Source organism: Drosophila montana, unplaced genomic scaffold, assembly GCF_035044405.1.
Source record: "Drosophila montana isolate Dmon_TW-CO22-7 unplaced genomic scaffold, ASM3504440v1 contig_1624_1, whole genome shotgun sequence".
Classification (NCBI taxonomy): Eukaryota; Metazoa; Arthropoda; class Insecta; order Diptera; family Drosophilidae; genus Drosophila; species Drosophila montana.
In genome coordinates this window covers 5,267,333-5,282,162 of record NW_026996559.1, presented here as the reverse complement: position 1 = coordinate 5,282,162, position 14,830 = coordinate 5,267,333, and the positions used below count along the sequence as shown (strand labels likewise).

The window sequence follows — 14,830 nt, the reverse complement described above, 5'->3', positions numbered from 1 at the left end:
GCGCAAAGCCAAAGCAGCTTGAAGTTCGCTTACCCGCCAAATTCCGCATTCTCATCAAGTAGCTTTCGCGGGTCTCGCAGCACAGCAGCCCGCACTCCGCTGCATGTTATGGCCGCCGTTTTTTTATTGATTTCATAAAATTTTTATTAATAAACATTCGTGAAATATCCAGGCTTTGGAAAATTGTAACACTGTGGAATTTTTTAATAGAAGCAAAAGCCAACCAAAAACAACAAAAAACCAAACAAAATTCAAACCAGCAACAACAGCAGCAACAGCAACAACAACAACGGCAATTGCGAGTAAAACAAGCGAACTGCACAAATCAGCGTTATAAAATGTTTCCAAAAGAAGAAGCAGCAGCAGAAGATGATGATGATGATAGGCATGAGGTAGAGCAAGAGGAAGCGGAAGGACCAGCAATTAAAATGGCGCTCGGCCCCGTCAGCCGAAAGACTTCAAAAAATGCCAAAAAGTTCAAATACTAATGAATTATCCTTTATTAGGATAATGTATGATGTGGTTCTCTGAAGAGTTTGCCTCTTCACGCAACAACAACAACAACAACAACAAGAGCAACAAAAACAAACAGCAGCAACGCCCACAAGTCAAAAATGTTTCGCTGGCTTTTGCACACACTTACTTCAAGGGGTCAAACCGTTTTATAAAGCAGCTTGCCAATTGGTCAGGCAGCAGCTGTAAATATCTAACCTATATATATATGTATATAGAAAATAGTATGTGCTGACTAGTCAGTCAGGCACTACGGCTGTCAGATTCGTGATCAATACATACTCTAAAACATCATCTTAAGCAGCGAGGTGGGCAAGTCATAGGCACACTGCGCACGAAGTTTGGGGATCGGCTCTCTGTAAATATACTTATATTTTTTAATTTCAAATTTAAGATATTTTAATTTATTAAATTTTGATTAACAACTTCGTGGTTACTTACATTTTCAACATTATTCACATGACCCGGACTAAGTTGGGTTATTTCCTCTAGTATTTCTAGAAATCACCTAACGTTGCATGGATTGGCTTGGGGGATACCAAAATAGAAATAAGAAGTGTATATATAATGTACCTGAACTTGTTATTCATTTACAAGTGTGTTTAAATCTCGTTGTGCCGCAAAGTGCCGACTTCTTCAGTTGTTTTGTAATGTAGCTGGGTCTGCGGACTTATCTCCGCCTAGGGTTGCATTTGGTCTTAAGTGTGGGCGGTGGGTGGTTAGGCAAAATGCGGCTAGGATACTGTTGGCAATTTATGAAAAGAGCCAAATTAATCAGACTAATAACGAAAACACGCCGACGAAAAGGCGGCTGGGCAAAAAAGAAATGGCCAGAAAGGGGGACGCGGCTGCGTGATGAAGGCAACAAGAACAACAAGAACAACAACAAGCGGCAAAAACTTATGCAAAGTTTTCTTAATGAAAAGATTTACGATGGCAATACTCAAAATTAGCAAAAACTGAGGTTGTGGTAAACAATAAGCGCTGGGACGAGCTGAAAGCTGGAGAGTCAGAGAGCGGCCGAGAAGGTGGTGAGGGGGCGACTGTTGCCGTTGCTGGACTACAACTTGGCTACAGCTATACATAGCTGTTGCTCTTGGTGGATACTCTTATAAACTTTTTACTGCCGGTGCAGACTCCACCCGCCCGGTGGTTGAAATAACAAACTTTACGAGAAATTTGCAGACCTTGTTGTAGTTTTTGTTCCTCCATTTGTTGCTGTTGTTGTTGTTGTTGTAGGTGTTGTTGTTGCTGCGGAATATGCTGTAGGCAGTGAGCTGGGCCACTGACCAGGGCTGGACTCATTTTTGTGGTCTACTGTAGGCATTCAATAGTGCGCACCAGATTGCCAGCCCAATTAGTATTCGTATTCGAATTTGTGGCCCTCACCGAAAAGAAAAATCAAAAACCCAACTAATTGCTGTGCTAGTTTTATCCAGAGATTTGAAATTAATAAACTGCACGCTGGCATGACAACTGGCCAACAAGCCGAAACCAGATTGCAGATTGCGGACAACGCTTTCAAAATTAACAATCAAATCCGCAAACAGCAAGTCGAAGATGCAGCACACTCAAGCAACTGGCTCATTGTTCTCTAAAGTCACAACACAGATTATTAAAATAATTCGCATGACATCAATTCTGTAACAGCAAACAATGAAGTAAGCCACCTCTAGTCGGGAGTACCCGACTAGGAGACACCCTGACTGACTGAACCTATACTATACGAGAAATAGCATACCAAGCTTTTATAATTTTCGAGCTATGTTAAAAAAAAATACTATTTCGTATAATGTCATATAGTTCTTCTACACACGCACGTATATGCTTCTTATTTATTCAGCTATAGGAAATGACATTTAGAAACTTTTATGAAATATCCAAAAGTCGACTCCAAAGTACACCTTTTCAATTTCTAGTGAGAGAGGGGGGGGCTAGTGACTAGGTACTCTCAGAGATAGAAGGACGGACAGACAAAGAAACATTGCTAGATTGATTCGGCTATTGGTGTAGAGCAAAATGATATATACTTTATGGGATCGGAGGAAGCTCCTTCTACTTGTCAAAACACTTAGTAAAACAATTATAATAAAAGTAACTTGGCCGAGTGTAAATTAAATTAATTTGTGAACTTTGGTTGGATTAAGTTAAACAAATTGGGCAGGACGTGCTTGGACTGATCCACCTCCCACTTTACCAGAGACCAAACGAACGATACAGAGAATACCTTGTCTGAAATGCATTGGGGTCCATCCTCGGAGGGATCTGATAAGTCCAACCGGAAATAGGTTTTAAAAAATGGGATATAGTTTTGCATGGAGCAAGGATAGCTGCATATAAGAGTTGAAATCGTCGCAAATACTGCTGCAGAAGTCGTTAATTTGTATAGTCACATACAATCAATATTGATTTTCGTAGGTATGTAGGGTATATGCAACACACGACATGCTTCACAATATGCCTCTGAAGCATAAGCATTAATATTGTTAAGTTATATTATGGAGCTATTATGTTTAAAGTCGCAAGAGTCTTTTCAGAATTTTCTAACTGCTACATATCGAATTCAATTTTTTAAATCGATACCATGGAATGCCACAAATGCCACTTCCTTTTGCTCCGCTCCAACCCCTTCCGCACGAGCAGCAGCAGGATAAATATATATGCATATATAGAGCAGCAAAAAAAGGGTTAAAACAATAGAAAATGTTGCCAGCGACAACGTGGACAAGAATAAGGACGAGCGGACGGGTGGCGGAGACGGAGTTCGGGCTGGAGTTGGAGTTCAAGCTCCGCAAAACAATTCTTTATGTGTATTATGCTGGGAACGCTTTTAACGGCCCGTTCAGCTGTTGTACTATATGCCAGGCCGGGCGGGCACAGCCCTCGACTACCCTTCCCAGTACCCACACACACACAAGCCAGCTCCTGGCTTCTCTTCTCTGGCGGCTATGTGAGCCAAATCATTATTACAACAACAATGAACTCTAAGCGCTGCTGCTCCGTTTCTGTTGCTGTTTCTACTTCTACTTCTATTTCTGCATTTGTTTTCGCTGCTGTTTTTAGCGCCGTAAGCCGTGCGCCCCATTTGCTCGGCATTTTTCAACTGCTGCAACCGAAACCCCCCCTCTAGCTGCCGGCAAATCCAGTGCGGACATCGAATCCTTTCGTTCATAAATCAAGTCTTTGGTTTAATTAAATCTTGTGTTGGCGGTAAAAACGCTTAAAGAAAAAAAAGCAAACTACAATAAGCAAGCAATCGCGTAGCAAGACTATAAGATACCCTGCACATAGGCATTATCGGAATAACTCAATTCCTAAATTCATATATTGTGAAGCATCATCAATTGGCAGATTCTTGTTGCCGCTCATAATATGCCCTGCCCTATTTCCCCTTAGATTGCAGGGTATTAAGAGGCGAGGGCTATGAGCGGTTTGCCGTCTACATCCGGCCAAAGTGAAAGCCAAGTAAGTAGGAGAAATTTGAACCAAATATTGTACATAGCTGCAGGCGCTCCAGTCTCCAGTCTGTCGGGAAGAGGGGGCGAGACAGTTGGGAGCCCTGTTAAGGGCAAAGCAAACGCGTCACGTTATAAAATTTCGCCGTGGTTGTCCTGATGGTATTTTTTTTTAGCTCATTTCCGTTTTCTGGCTTAGGTCGTAGGTTGTAGGCCCTGGAATTGATCGCAGTTGCATAAATAACAAACGAAATGAAATTTTATGCCCTCAGTGTTGCCAGCTGAATTGACCTTAAATAAGGTTGAGAAGCTGGCTCAGTTCTCCAGGAAGCCTCTCAACAAGACTATCAGGACTTTAGCAGTACCTTAAGCAGGAGATTTTCATTGGTAGAGCGTGACCAAAAAATTGGGCATTAAAGTTGACAAATTATGTAAAGGGCTTGAAAATAAAATAGAAAATTTGCCTAGTAAAAAAAATACTTTGTCTCTAGCTTTTCTTTATATATACTTAAATGAGAGATTTGGAACTCATTATTTATCGATCTGTTCTATCTAGTTCAGCATGCATATAGTTTATATGCAACATTTTGAGGTTTGACTATACATTAAAAAAAGCAAAATCAAGAAATACATTTTGGTGGTTCTTTACTGCACAAGGCGCGTTCACAGCTAAAAACATGCAGCCCAAATAATTAGTAATAATGTTTCCCGTAGACAAACTATTTTTGGAGCGCTCTTTGGAACACCTCATCTTTATCTTTATCTTAACTTTAGATACACATCTTAGCTCTTAATGAGACCAGGATGTATATTCTAAAGTATAATATCTCCAACATTTATATGAAGAGACGGACGGACGGACAGCAAGACAGGCATTGCACACAACCTTTATACTCTTTTGATATCCTGAATCCTTTGTAAATGAGTAGAAAGGATATACTGGCTTTGGGCGTCGGTAAGCTTGAGATGTGAAACTTTAAAATATTATTTTTGGATACCATACCCATATAATTTTATTTTTTGTTATATCATTCCACTCTCTTAAACAGCTCCCCCCAGTCTACCCAAATTTGGAAGAGACTCACGTTTAAAGCTATCTTTAAAGCCTTGTGATTTGGCTTATGCCCATATTTGAGCCATTGAGGACAGGTTTGCCTTTGTTGTTGCTCTGGCAAATCGTCAAAGAGCACAGCGACAGCAAACGGTAGAAAGATAAAGGGAAAAGCGGAAAAACCGTAAGCATTTAAAGTCGCGTAAGTTCGTGAACTGGATATGAGAAACCAACAAGGACAACAAGTGAGGAAATATAGTATAAAACCGAAAGGGAAACACGTAAAATTGAATGCAAGACACGTTGCAGGATTTATTGCCAAAAGAAGCAGCCGCCAAACGCAGACTAATAAACACTGAGAGCGAGAAATTAAAAACAGGGAGATAGAGAGAGAGAGAGTTAGGGAGAGAGGGGGATAGGAGAGAGACAAGGCCGAGACACGGAAATAGTAAAGTGGCTGTGAGAATGTATAGGCAAATGCCAGCGGCATTTTGGCCAAGTTCTACGTGATGCAATGCGCTGACTGGTTGCCAATGGGACCGGGAACTTGGATTTGGACTTGGACCTGGCGGTTGACTTGGCATCGACTCGGCCGTGCGGCAAAGGGCAAATGAAACGAAACGAAACGAAATGTAATGAAATCCTTTACCGTAAGAATTTCATGCACGTCAACACGTGCTGACTGCGACAGCGGCGTTGACAGCACACTCCAACAGTCCGACACTCCACACGCCCGCAGTCACATCCAAAATCCGTATCTGAAGCATCCCATTCCTTTCCATCCCCATCCCCCACCTCCCCATCCCCCATCCACCTCCTTCGCCGCATCAGAAACTTGTAGCAATTTCTAATTCATATGTTACCAAGGCAGCCCGGAGCACAGCTCGCCCCGAGCTCGATGATTTATGGTGGACGGACGCGAATACGAAATGAAAGGCGCTGCCACTCCTACGAGACACAGTCTTACAGTCGCCACTTCCTTGGACTTGGGCTTCGGTTACAGATACAGCTACAGTTACAGCAACAGCTACTGCTTCAACTCTGGCCTGGCCGTTTAATCATTCAATAGGCAATTTGTTTGGCCGCTTTCTGAACGGCATCGAGCTGAAATGAAATGTTTTACACATTATAGCAACGGCCACTTGCACTTTGCGGATTTGGCTCTGGCTCTGACTCGGTTGCTGGATTGGATCTGGCTATGCATCTTCAGCAACCATATTTAATATCATTTGTCTTTCCAACGGTCCAGTGTGCGGTTTGAAAGGCCCAGCACCCCAGCATCCCGGCTTCCCAGCACCCCCCAGACACCCCCAACCAGTCTTCTCCAACGCCCATCATTTCCTTCCCCTCCGTCACGACATGTGTGCGGCGGTCCGGGCTCGGGCTCGGGCTCGGGTCGTGTTGTGATTTATGATTATCAAAGTATTTGTTACCTTTATGTCCAAGTTATTTGCTCGCACATAAATCATTTCGCTAGCCCAACTTTGGCGCTTTGATTAATTTCTTCAATTGCTGACGCGATTGGCGCCTGCGATTGGCGGCCTGAGTAAGAACCCAACCCGGCTGCTTTTTGATATGCCAAAGTGTTAACGGGAAACATAACTCACGAGTGGTCAACAGGCTACGCACAAATCAGCGCAGCAAGCGCATGGAAATTAATTATTCAGCCAATCTGCTGGCCTACATCAGCAGGCAACATAATATTGCCTTGCATATATGTTGCAACATATTATTTTAATTTCTGAAACAAGCAATCAAAAATATGACTTGACTCCATATATACTCTGTGTGACGACTATACGACGCCTAGAACAATTATTTAAGCCTCGTCCAATCTTTTCTGTTTAGGTTAATTGACAGATTTAAATATCTTTGAAGTTTCCGGTGCTGAGCCAGAGTCTGCCAATTTAGCAAACCACCTGCCCATCACAACCTTAAGCCCGATCTTGGAAACTTTAAGAGTAACATATGTGCAACTTGAAATATATATCCTCCCATACCATTCGCAGAACGAGTTGATCATATACACAGCAGAACAAGTTAAATATCTTTTGAAACCTGTTTTCTTATCAAAATTATCGATAACTATCGGTTTTAAGACAAGGGTTTTGATGCATAACTAGAAAATTATATGAACTAGATATGCCAAGCTCGAAAAGTGGGCTGTCGCATAGTAGAATACACAGATTAAGAAAGTCTTACTTTTTGGATAGACAAAAGTCATTATCTATGTGTGGAACTAAGGGACGAGGAGTTAAATACGCTGCTTGTGTGCATGTGTGTGCTTGGCTCTGGTAGCAGGGTATTTCCTAGTCTGGCACTTGAGCACTCTTACTGCCCGTTTTCATATACCTTATCAAAAAACATATTTATCACATTAGTGTAGTGCGTAAATCTCTAGGCATGGTTGTGTACATATAATTCAGTCACTCGCTCAACTGGTCAATCAGCCCCTGGCTTGGGCTTGGGCTTGGTCTGTGTCTCCGCAAGTAAATCCTAAAAGTAAACTCTGCCCAATGAATTATATATTTGGATTTATTTGAGGCCAAGTAAAACAAATGACCCCAACAATCGTCGCCGCCTTCGGAAAACGCGCATTAAAAAAGGTCGAAAAAAAACAGCAACAAAAAATAAAGAAGGAGAAATAAAGAAAACAAGTAAGCGAAAGTAGCGTAAATAAATAAACGGCAAAACACAAAGCATATTAGGCTAAGCTACTTGCGATTTCCGTAACATGCCCGCCGGCCGGGGAGGCAGCTCGCTATAAAAATGCGGAAGCTGATTAGCCGTCCTTCCACCCACCCAAAATGAACTGAGAGCTGCCAACCTGGCCGGGGGGGAGGTTGAGTTTTATGGGGCACAAAAATTAACAACGCCTTTGGGGTTGTCTTGAGGCGGCTGGCCCAACATCGACGACGACGACGACGACGACAAAAAAAGTTGCCAAGTCTCATAATCGAAATTGGTCACAGGTGGCCCCCAGCAGTTGACCAATACAATGGCGCCGGGCTTGGCAGGCGACCCCAGTTCTTGACTTGACTTATTGAAATTAAATGTGCTGGCCAGCAGATAATACCCATTTAAGGCGTGTTTAGTTAAGTTGAGTTTGATTTGGGTGTTTTTCGGCCCGCTGGCCCTTCCATCGCATAATTTGGCATTTACCTAAATCGAAGCTGTAAAAGGAATATCTGTAGAATGCTGATTATTGCGCCGTTTAAAGTTTGAGGGTAAGCCCCTAAATTAAACATGGCTAATAGTATACTTTGAATTTAGAGTTTAACTCAAATAAAGAGAATTATACTAAATCAGCAAATGATTAACGACTATGTTTCCGATCTGGTAAGAACGGGCTTCTAATATGCTCCAAAAGTCAATATGTCTTTAATTTAGAATTAAATTAAGCACAAATGTTGATATGCTGGAGGTTTGAATACATAACTAGTAGGATTAAGACCCATAAAACATAGACTTGATATTAGTTCAATATGTTATGAGTAAAAGAAGCCCTTAATTATCCTGTCTAAACACAATTAAATGTGGTTCGGTCTGAGAAAACTAATACCAAATATCTATCAAGTAGAAAGTAAAGTTAGGATTTATTGAATTTGAGATGCTAACTACAATGAGGAACAGTCTCTGAGTATACACTCTTAATAATGTACTTTCTATGGCTGATATATTATGATAGAATTATTAATTATTTAACTGGTTATAAAGATGTACCTTCTGATGCTTGGCAACCCTGATAGATCTGTATTCGGCTGTTGTCCAAAGGCAAGGCATAACCGGCAGAAGCGGAGTTTAAAATCTTCCCTTAACTGCGTCCGTGCAACTTCTACAGAATGTCTTTAAGCGGAGCTAAAGAGTGAAGGCATCTGTGAGCACCTGAATTAATACTAGTAAATAAGCCGCAGTAGAGTTCAATGTTTTTTATTTTATTTAATAAGTCTCAAATTGTTCTATCCTGTCCAGCTTCAAGCTGTGGCTATAGCTTTAACCTGTACATAAGTCAATACGAAATACAGGCAGGCGAACAAAAAATGTAACTCAATATGGACGAAGGGCTTTTCAAAATGGCCACGAAGTCCGAGAGATAGATGGATAATTCCCTTACAGTTCGTCAACGGAGACTTTGTCCACTAAACCAAACTGAACTCCGCCCGACAAGCTGACACAGAATGTGTCAAGTCAAGCTGAAGACGGCCTGACATGCTGGGCGCTCGTCTCTGTTGTAAATTTTTAATCAAATCTGTGAAACGACAGCAGTCATTAATTTTCCTTCCGTGTCCAAGATTGTGGCCATTTTTCTTTTGGGCTTTGTCACTCCCGTTTCGGCTACCTTTTTCACATTTACATGTAAGGCAAAAATCCTTGATGTGCTAACTCAGCTCGCAGACAAGAGTGACCGCAAGTTTTCGCAGGACGAGCGTTGAAACGAGACACTTTCAGATCGTTTATCTCCAGAATGGAAAATGGGATGAACTACTCCACGCTTAGATGGTGGAGTTAAAGTTTGACTTCCTTAAGGAAATTAACATTCCTAAATTTGCTTAATAATATTAAGATGCTGCAAATTCTAAGACTTATAGATATAGGTACTCATATGCTGATTCTTGTTGCAGGAAACTCTAGGGTTCGCAAATATCTATGCTATCTTTGGAAGAACTGCAGTTCGTTTCGGTAAATAGCTAAAGATGTGGCAGGAAATCAAATAGAGATTGCGCTGCCGTCGGGTCATCTTTAATTCAGTTGTAAATTTGGGAATCGCATTAGCCGCATTGACATTACTTACGATGGCCAAATAGTTTTGGGCCAAATGTGAAACATATGCCGCTGACACATAGTAGTAAATCCGAAAGCTGGCAATATATGAGGGGTAAAGCAATGGCGTGGTGGCTGCAGGCGGGGTTAGATCTCTGGGGCCTGATGTTAGCTGGATAGATGGATGACGGCGTCCGGACATTGATAAATCACATATGTGTACTTTTCTATAGAAAGCGTGGCCATGGCTACATGCTCTACAGGCGCTCTATCGCGGGCTATTTGAAAACGCGACGTTGCAAACAAACCAGTCCTCCCCCCATCCAAGCCTCTAGGCACCAACATATTGCACTGCTGTCATGTGCTGTGCTCACGCACACACTTGGCCAAATTCAACAATTTTCTGCAGCGACATCAAATTACGAACTCATTATTGTTAGCGACGACAATGGGCCTTGGTCGTGGGTGGCACGTCCATCGGCCATGGATGCGTCCATCGTCCATCGTCCATCCAGGTTCGTTGGTGTTTGCGTTGGCGCGAATTTTGCCAAAAATTCGTTAGAGTCGCGGGGCGGTGCGGGTCATGTGCTATGTGTTTTTTGGGGGTATTTGTTGACGTTGATAGCGAGCATTTGGGCGAGTGAACTCCTTTTTTTCTTTGTTAGCTTCATTTTTATACCCTTCTAGAGGGTATATTTATGTTCTGATGGAATATGTAACGCTTTCATAGGGGATATCTCCAATGCCATTAACTATAGATATTGTATCAACAACTAAGTCGTCTCTCAGTTTTACAAGTGTCGAAAATTAATAAATTAATAATAATTAACATTTTTATTTTTCAAGACATATTATCCTAGCTGATCATTTTCTAGTTTTCTAGTGCTCTTCTTATGTGTGATAAATTTGATCAATATCAGATAACTATGTCATATTGCTTCCATATAATAATCGGTATTTGTGTGAATAATCTATATCTGGACATATCGGCATTTATTAGTTTTGCTGTAGTCCCTATATATATATATGGAAAGTTTGAAGAACATCGGGCAACTAAATAAAATAGCTGTCATAGGAACGATAGGTGGCAAAGTACCTTGACTTTATCTTGACTAAGCTCGGCATTTATTAGTTTTACTGTACATCTTACATATAGGCAAATTTTAATCAATATCGGGCCACACCATATCTTATAATTAAGTTTCTGCTCTAAGAACATTTGCTGCCAATATATATTTTTTAAGAAATTTGTTTTATTACCTTCTGATCTTTACCAAGCGGAATACTATGAATGTGGAGCATATATACAACGCTGCATTTTGGTCCACATATCTTTGAAATCCTCTTCTCATATGTGCAGAGACGAATGCCTACAAGGGTATTTAGTCTTCGGCGTGCCGAAGATAGCCGCTCTCTCTGGCTTTTTTTTCTGTTTTCCATTTCTTGTTTTGTTTCGGAGCTGCGCGTGTAAATCGCATGCTAGAAACGTAACGACACCCAAAACGAACCCACATCAAACTGACCAAAATGCATGGAATGCCTATGAAAATTGTAAAGCGCTGTTGTTCCATAGCTAGTCAGGCCCAAACTACAATCAGCTTCCTGCCCCCGCGGAGAGAGCTTCAGCGAGGCGCTCATTAAATGACACTCACAGCGAGCCAGCCAAAAATTGCACGCTATAATGCACACAACTCGCGTGTGCATGTGCGTGTGTACGTGTGTGTGTGTGTGTGTGTGTGTGTGTGCGTGGGGTGGTGGGCTGTTATGGTAGGAGGCGTGGCGTTGCATAATTTTAGTTGCGCTTTCGTAGGCGCCGAGAAGCCACGCCACGGCACCCCTGCGTCCACCGCGGCCCACACTCTTTACCATTTCTATTGCTTGTCATACGCACAGCGCGGATGGGAGCTTTTGTTCTACGCAAAAGCCCCCACCCCTCTCTTACACGCACCCTTGCACGCACCTTCCCTTTTGGCCGGGCTATATGCTGCTCTTGCTAGGCTTCTGCGAGAGCAAATTGGTTTGTCATGAGGAGAACTCCACCAAAGCTAGAGCTAGACTATGAAAATACTCACACCTGACGCGTACAGGCAGTAGTATATCATATGGAATCTATCTAGATATATATAATTTGGGCTAATGTTAGGGATCAGCATTTTTTTAAAATATAGGTAATTTTCTAAATTTAGAACTCAAATTTTTTGAAGTCGTTGGCGAGATTTTTTACTGTAGAAGAAGAAAACTGCAAGTATTTGATAGTTTCCGATGATATCCCACCGAAATACGAGGTAAATACACACAAAGCGGACCAAAGCAATTGGAATATCATATGATATACATATAACATATATATAACAATTAACTGATATATATATATTATGTTTAACTAGCTACTGCAACAAAGGACGCGCTATCCTACCTAGATTATGGGCACACATAGCGCAATATATACTACAAACATGTTTTCTTCTGTTATAGAAGTTATAGAACCCTGATTGCAACATAAGTAGACACATATCTTGAATCTGCCCTTTCTGGTTAAGTTAAGGGTATTTGATGTGCGCTCTGCTGGCAATCGCGATTTTCTTCTAGTTTAGTTTTTGGCATCCAGTTTTCGTTTACGTATTTTCGTTTTTCGTATTTGCGAAAAACCGTGAAAATTACATGCCGCTGATGCAGCGGCGCCGTCACTCATGATGAGGCTGCTCGGTTTTTGGGGGCCGGTCGCCCATCGCTGCCACCACCCAGCCCACATCCTCGGCCAGGACTCGCTGCTGCTGTTGCTGCTGCTGCATTTTTATTTTCGGTCATTTTATTCGCGACGCGCTGATATGGCACGAAGTTGTCCCTGACCGCAACATCGCATGTTGTAGGTGCGCCAATGACGCTGATTTTGTTCCTGCGCACGGGCTACACATTATTAACAGTTCCTGTGACAAAGCGCGACCCCGACTGCTGGAACAGTGTGGGCGCTGTGTTCGGCATGGATAACTCTGCGCTCGGTTTGTGGAGAGATTGGGGCACGGCCATGGCCACCTGTCATATTACGGCAACGGGCAACGGGCCACAGGCAACGCGGCATCCAGGCGACGTTGTCGTCGTTGTTGCAGTTGCCGATGCTGTTGCTGTTGCTGTCCTTTGCCGGCCGTTTGCTGTCCAACAAAATGTTTTGTGGTTCCCGTTGCCCGTTGCAAAGTTTGTACCTCCGGCTGGTTGTTTATTTTAGATACGATACAGCGACTGCAAGTACAACTGGGACTCATTGCCAAAATGAGCCTTTAATGGGTAGCATAGACCCTGTAAGTATCTGTTGGGGTGTTGAAGAAGTCAACTCGAGATTGCGAAATATCCTGCTAGCTGATCTAATGGAATCTTAAAACGTTTTCGGTAGAGGTAGCCGAGCATTGAATACAAATTTAGCTGTGTTTATGGGGGAAAAGCTGTATTCTGTTAAGGCTTTGAGCAAGTTGCGCCTTAACTTTTTTAACTTTAATTTCACAACAAAAGTTACATATAACCTAGATGCCCATCCACAAGCCCTATCGACCCAATCAAGGGACTCGTTCCCAATTTCCAAAAGCTCTAATCAAAAATTGCTCAAACCATAGCGAAACACGGAAACATAGGAAGGCTTAATATATGTATATCTTCTATATTATATAAATAATATGTTTAGTACATTCAAAAACCAGCAAAAACCTTTCGTACATCAACTCATTTATTGATCGAACTTGGAAGATAAGATTGAAGCTGGTGTTTCTAAAATCTCACTCATTTACAACCCTGGCGCTAGATCTTATACAAACTGCAAAACATATTTTTCAACCTATTTTTCGAGAATAAGTTTCAAGGCGATTTTGTTTTAATAAAAGAATTGGTGTACAACCTTTTTCCGCCAATTTTCCGCAGTTGCAGGTGGAATTTTTTCACCACAAAAGGTAACTATATAAGCTAATTCTATATCTTTCGTTTTTGCTTGTGGGTTAATCATCTATCAGTAAGTCAATCAGTCAGTCAGTCAAATAAGATGATAAATACATATAAAAAAGTATATGTTAAATGGAATCTCAAATAATCTGCAATTCACGATTACTGATACGCGTCAAAAGTCAATTAACTGTTTCAAAGTCCCTTTTGGGAGGTACTGGTTGAGCCCTACTTTAATCATAATACGCAAGTATGGCCAGCTCTATGGTAATACATGTGTCCGTGGGCACATGTGGTTCGCACCCCCAAAAATTAGTAAATAAGCGAGCCCATTTGGCAGGGGATATGTTGTGAATTTTATCTAGCGTGTAAAAATTACTAACAAATGGCGCAAAATTAAATTTGGCTTATGAGTTGGAACTGACAAATCGCCAGCAAAGATATCGTAGTCTATGTCGTTAAAATACGAAATTAGCATACTAAAGTAAATGATGCCAACCCTCCGTTGCCCAAAAAACACACACACACACACGTGTAGCACAACATTTTGGGCAAAAAGTGTAAGAACTTAGAGGTAGAAATTAAAAATGAATAACATAAAATAAGGCGAACTTGGGTTGAAAATGGAATTGGAATTGGGTTCAATGGGGTTTGAGTCACGACCGGTTGGACCTAAATGTAAGCAGGCTGTCGGAAGCAAATCAACACATCTCGTTCGAGCCCTGTGCTTGGGTGTGCTTCTGTGGCAGTCGATCTCCGTTAGAGCAGTGAGTATCCTGCTTGGGGTGGTTTCATGTTAAATTGGTTGTCGCCGTCTTTATGTCACCTTTGACACCGTCTGGTCATTGGCATGACGAGGCAGACAAGGCAGAGCTTCGGGTCGGTCGCCAGCCTCAGCATGACCATCGAAATTGGATTGCCTGCAACGGTGGCTGCTCTGAGACTGAGAGCTACGACAATGACGTGCACGAGCACGAGCTGGAGTCGTCCTAGCGACCATTTAGCTCCCAAGCTCACAATGACGACAGTAAGTTGGATGGCAAGGCCATCTTAAGAAACGATAATGACAACCTAATAAACTGTTGCCCCCGACAACAGGGCACATCAGACGCTCCTGCCGATGCCG

The 14,830-nt window shown here is 42.0% G+C and overlaps 1 long non-coding RNA gene across 1 annotated transcript; it reads left to right on the top strand.

The window, feature by feature from the left end:
- The first annotated feature begins 3,054 nt into the window (after positions 1-3,054).
- LOC135440617 (uncharacterized) lies at positions 3,055-5,421 on the top strand. Its single transcript, XR_010438325.1, has 3 exons — positions 3,055-3,978; positions 4,743-4,923; positions 5,018-5,421. It is a non-coding gene; the product is annotated as an uncharacterized LOC135440617 (long non-coding RNA).
- The last annotated feature ends 9,409 nt before the right edge of the window (positions 5,422-14,830 follow it).